General features: G+C 34.3%; 1 pseudogene; it reads right to left on the minus strand.

Annotated features, from left to right (window-relative positions):
* Positions 1 to 4921: 4921 nt before the first annotated feature.
* On the minus strand, positions 4922 to 5223 carry LOC110124599 (large ribosomal subunit protein eL37 pseudogene; annotated as a pseudogene).
* Between the last annotated feature and the right edge of the window lie 404 nt (positions 5224 to 5627).

Below are 5627 nucleotides of genomic sequence, written 5' to 3' on the forward strand. Positions count from 1 at the left end.
GGACACACTTAATAATGTAATGGAGGCAACAGAAGAAGGAGTCAAAGTCAGTGGAACTGAAGATAGAAATTATCTATATATGCAAAGATATACAGAGATAAAAGAAAAAGAACAGCACCTCAGGGACCTTGCTGTCCTCAGAGGTAATACCAAAAGATCTAACATTTATGTCATCAGAATCCCAGAAGGAGAACAGTAAGAATATGGTGCAGGAAAATGTTTGAAAAAATCATGGTTGAAAACTTCTCAAATTTGGCAAATAACAAACCTAAAAATTCAAGGAGCTCACAGAATTCCAAGTAAAATAAATGCAATGATATGCTCAAACATCATAATCAAACTGCTGAAAACTAAAGGCAATGAAAAAAGTGTTGAAAGTAGACAGAGAAAAATGATGCCTTACTTACAGACAAAAAGCAATTTGAATGACTGTGAATTTCTCACCAGAAATCACAGAGGCTGAAAGGAAGTAGAACATTTTAAAAATGCTTTAAAAAAGGAAAAAAAAAAAAAAAAAAAAAGAAGAAGACTTTTATATGTAAATATCTTCCAGAAAAGAAAAGAAAATAAAGATATTCTCAGATGCAGAAAAATTAAGAGATTTTATTGCTAGCAAACTGACTCTGATACCGAAAGAAACTGGAACATCAGTTTTTTAAAAAGAGCAATATAAGTGATAAATGTCTGGGTAAATAAAATAGACTGAGTTATTTAAAAGTGTTTGAAGTTTGAAAGCAAAAATTATGAAATTATCTGAATAGTTTGAATATACTATTTTATATATATATATACTTACTATTGATAGTATAATATATATACCATATTGTATATGTTATATATAATATATACATATAATATACTTACTATTGATAGTATAATATATATACCATATTATATGTATATATATAATATATACATATAATATACTTACTATTGATATGTAAGAAAGTGCCAACATAAGTGCAGGGGAGATGAAGGGACTCAAAAGATGGTAGGATTTCTACATTCATGAAAAGTGGTACAATACTATTTCTAAATGTGTCAAATGTTAAGTACGCCCCTAAAGCAATACTTAAAACTATGCAAATAAATATAGACAAAAAACAGAGTAGACAAGTTAAAATGGAATACGATAAGATATTCAAATAGCTCAAGAGAAAGCAGAAAAGGGGAAACAAAGAAACAAAAAAAGAGGAAATAAACAGAAAATAAATATTAATATGGTATACTTAAACCCCAACATATTAATATTTACATTAAATATAAAGGCTCCGAATTATAGAGGTTGGCAAACTTTTTCTGTAAAAGGCCAGATAATAAATATTTTCGCTTTTGTGGCCAGGGTGTCACAACTGTTCAACTGCCCACTGTAGCACAAAAACAGTCATAAACAAAGCATAAATAAGTGTTTTGGCTGTGTTCCAAGTATACCTTATTGATTAAACACCAAAAACAGGCAGTGAGCTGCATTTGGCCCATGGATGGGCTGTAGGTTAGTGGTTCCTATTCCAAACAAATTAATTAAAAGACAGATTGTCAGAATAGATAAATAACCATGGCCAAACTGTATGCTGTCTGTAAGAAACTCATTTCAAATATAACAGCATAAGTCGACCAAAAGTAAAAGAATGGAAAAATTATACCATTAATCAAAATGGAGCTGAGGTGACTACATTACTATCAAACAAAGAAATCTCACAGCAAAAAATTTACCAACAATAAATAGGGACACTACATAGTGATAAAAGGATCCATTCACCAAGAAGACATAATGATCTTCAATGTCAATGAACCTTACAATGGAGGTTCAAAATACATGAAGTGAAAACTTGTAGAGTTGAAAGCACAAATACAAAAATGCATAATTGAGTCAGAGATGTAAACACTTCTTAATAAACAATGTAATTATTATAGTAAAATTACCTAGGATGTAGAAGAACTGAACATTATCAACTAATTGCATCTAATTGATGTTAATAGGAACATTACCTGACAGAAATATTAACAACAACCAATTGAATATAGCAACACATAAAAAGAATAATCCACCACGGCCAAGAAGAATTCCAACAGTTAGAACCGGACAAAAAACAATGGATTGGTTCAAAATTGGGAAAGGAGTACGTCAAGGTTATATATTGTCACACTGCTTATTTAACTTATATGCAGAGTACATCATGCGAAATGCCAGGCTGGATGAAGCACAGCTGAAATCAAGATTGCCAGGAGAAATATCAACAACCTCAGATGTGCAGATGACACCACCCTTATCGCATAAAGTAAAGAGGAATTAAATAGCTTCTTGATGAAAGTAAAAGAGAGTGAAAAGGCTGGCTTAACACTCAACATTCAAACAACTAAAATCATGGCATCCGGTCCCAGCACTTCATGGCAAATAGATACGGGAAAAAATGGAAGCAGTGGTAGACTTTATTTTCTTGGATTCCAAAATCACTGCAAACAATGCCTGCAACCATGAAATTCAAAGATGCTTGCTCCTTGGAAGAAAAGCTATGACAAATCTAGACAGTGACATCACTCTGCCAACAAAGATCTATCTAGTAAAAGCTACAGTTTTTCCAGTAGTCATATGAGGATGTGAGAGTTGGACCGCAAAGAAGGCTGAGCGCCAAAGAAATGATGCTTTTGAACTACGATGCTGGAGAAGACTCTTGAGAGTCCCTAGGACAGAGATCAAATCAGTCAATCTTAAAGCTAATCCATTCTGAATATTCACTGGAAGGACTGATCCTGAAGCTGAAGCTCCAATACTTTGGTCACCTGATGCATAGAGCTGACTCATTGGAAAAGATTCTGATGCTGGGAAAGATTGAGGGCAGGAGAAGGAGGTGACAAGGATGATATGCTTGGATGGCATCATCGACTCAACGGCCATGAGTTTGAGCAAATTCTGGGAGATAGTGAAGGACACGCAAGCCTAGGATGCTGCAGTCCATGGGGTCAGAAAGAGTCTGACGTGACTAAATAACAGAACAACACAAACAAGCAGAGTTTTATCACAGGAATGCAAAGCTGATTCAATATTAAAAATCAATCAATGCAATCTACTATATTAACATCCTTTTCAAGTACATTTTGAACATTCACCAAGGTAGATTATATTCTGACTGACAAAAGAAACCTTAAGAAATTTAAAAAAAAACGGAAACCATAAACAGTATGCTCTCTGACAATAATATGATAAAGCTAGAAATAAATAGGAGAATAATAACAGGAAAATCTCCAAATACTTGGAAATTAAATTATGTGCATCTAAATGAGCCACAGGTCAAAAGGAAGTCTTCAGGAAGATTAGCGAAGATTTAAAACTGAACAAAAATGAAATACAACATAACAGAAACTGTGGGATGAAGATAAAGCAGTGTGTGTGTGTGTGCTAGTCACTCAGATGTGCCTGACTCTTTGCAACCCCATGGACTGTAGCTCCCCAATCCTCTAACCATGGGATTTCCCAGGCAAGAATACTGGAGTGGGTTCCCATTTCCGTCTCCAGGGGATCTTCCCGACCTGGGAATCGAACCTGGGTCTCCTTCATTGCAGGCAGATTCTTTAACAGCTGAGCCATCAGGGAAACCCTAGTTAGAGGGAAATTACAGCATTAAATGCTTATATCAAAAAGAAAGATCTTCTATCAATAATCTAAGCTTCCTCCTTAAGAAGCTAAAAAAAAAGCAAAATGAACACAAAGCAAGTTAAAGGGAGAAAATAAGGAAGATAATGGCAGAAATCAATAAAATTCAAACAAGGAAAACAATAGAGAAAATCAATGAAACAAAGAGCTGACTCTTTGGAAAGATCTATAAAATTAATAAATGTCTATTAATATTAACTCCCCCAAAAGAAAAAGAGAAAACATTATTTACCAATTGGAGGAATAAAAAAGTTACCACAATTGTCACCAGATATCTCATAACTATTAAAGAAATTGAATTCATAGTTTTAAAACTTCTGCAAGAAGTCTCCAGGCCTAGATAATTTCACTGGAGAATTTTACCAAACATTTAAAGAAATAAAAGCATTCTATGTAATCTTTCTAACAAGTAAAAAGGGGCAAAACATTTCTCAAGTCATTTTATGAGGCCCGCATTACACTGACACCAAAATCAGACAAAGACAGTACAATAACGAAATGCCTACAGACCAGTATCACTCATAAACAAATCCTCAAAAATATTAGCAAATTAAGTCTAGCAAAATATAAAAAGAATAATACACCATGACCAAGTCAACTTTGACTCAGGAATGCAAAGCTGGTTCAAGGTTCAAAATCCATCAATGTAATTCACCATATTAACAGTCTAAAGATGAAAACTCTTACGATCATGTCAATTAACATAGAGAAATCATTTTAGGAAGTTCAACATTAAGGAAACATCCTTAGTGTGATAAAGGGCATCTGTAAAAACACACAACTAACATAATACCAAATGGGGAAAGGCTGAATGTTTTTCTAAGATCAGTAGTAAGAAAAGACAAGCATAATTTTAGGCATGCATATTAGATGGCTGAAACTCTAATGCAAAGCAAGGAGTCTATTATTCAAGCCAGGATAATGCTTACCTCTGGGAAAGGAGATAGAGAAGTGGTTGCAATTCTAAGGGGCACAGAGTGGTCTTCCCAACGTCGGCAATATTGTTGTCTATTTTTTGACCTAATGGTATTTTCATCAGTGTTTACATCACAATTTGTTGTGTATTTATCTTTTGCACTTTCCTGTATTTCCATTATATTTTTCAATGATGTGTTATAGAAAAAAATTAATATTTAAAAAATTTTAAATGTTACTTTCTTTAGAATGAATTCTTTCTTTAGAAAGAATAATTTAGTACCTTAGTCCTCATAACTTTATATTTTTATTTTGCTTGGTTTTTTAAAGCCAGAACATTTATTGCTTGACTAATCATTGAAATCCTTCAGATGAACTGGATACTGCAACAGCTGCCCTTTTGGGTTTAAGTGTTGCTCATTCACGGAGTCCATGCCTGAATCTGCTGTACCCAGATTTTAGGTGCTGCATTCGACCAGTCCCGGTGGTATTTCGTCTTTTAGCTTTAGCACTCCCGCTATACTTTCTCTTTCGTTTGGCAGGATAGCCACATAGCCGCAGATTGACTTCTGAAGGTGGTAGGCTTTAGAGCTACAGCAGCGAAGCGTGTGCGTCATATTCCGATGCTTTCCAAATGATGGCGTTCCCTTTGTCATCTTGCTTCTGCCCAACTTTCTACATTTTTAATATTAACGCTAACAATTTATAAACACTTGAAGTAAAAAATTGCCCTCTGGAGATTTTATTGTAATCAAACCATACTTTTGATAGTTAAGCAACTCCTGAGTTTTAGTTTTCTCACCAGCACAGTGAGGGGTGGACTCGAGAGCCTCTTCTGGTTGTGGGTGGGGCCCCGGCGAAGGAAGAACACAGGGGATCAGCTAGTAATCTCCTTAGTCTGTCGTCAGCTTCAATACAAACCTTTTCTGATTGAAAAAGTGTCAAAACTTGGCCTTAATTACCTAAAAGCTTTTTATATAAGTTTCTTAAAAGATTATTTATAGTAAAGCCATTTAATATCATTAAGGTAATTCCATGTGCATTAAAAAAAAAAAAAACT

The sequence above is a fragment of the Odocoileus virginianus genome, chromosome 24, assembly GCF_023699985.2.
Source record: "Odocoileus virginianus isolate 20LAN1187 ecotype Illinois chromosome 24, Ovbor_1.2, whole genome shotgun sequence".
Lineage (NCBI taxonomy): Eukaryota > Metazoa > Chordata > Mammalia > Artiodactyla > Cervidae > Odocoileus > Odocoileus virginianus.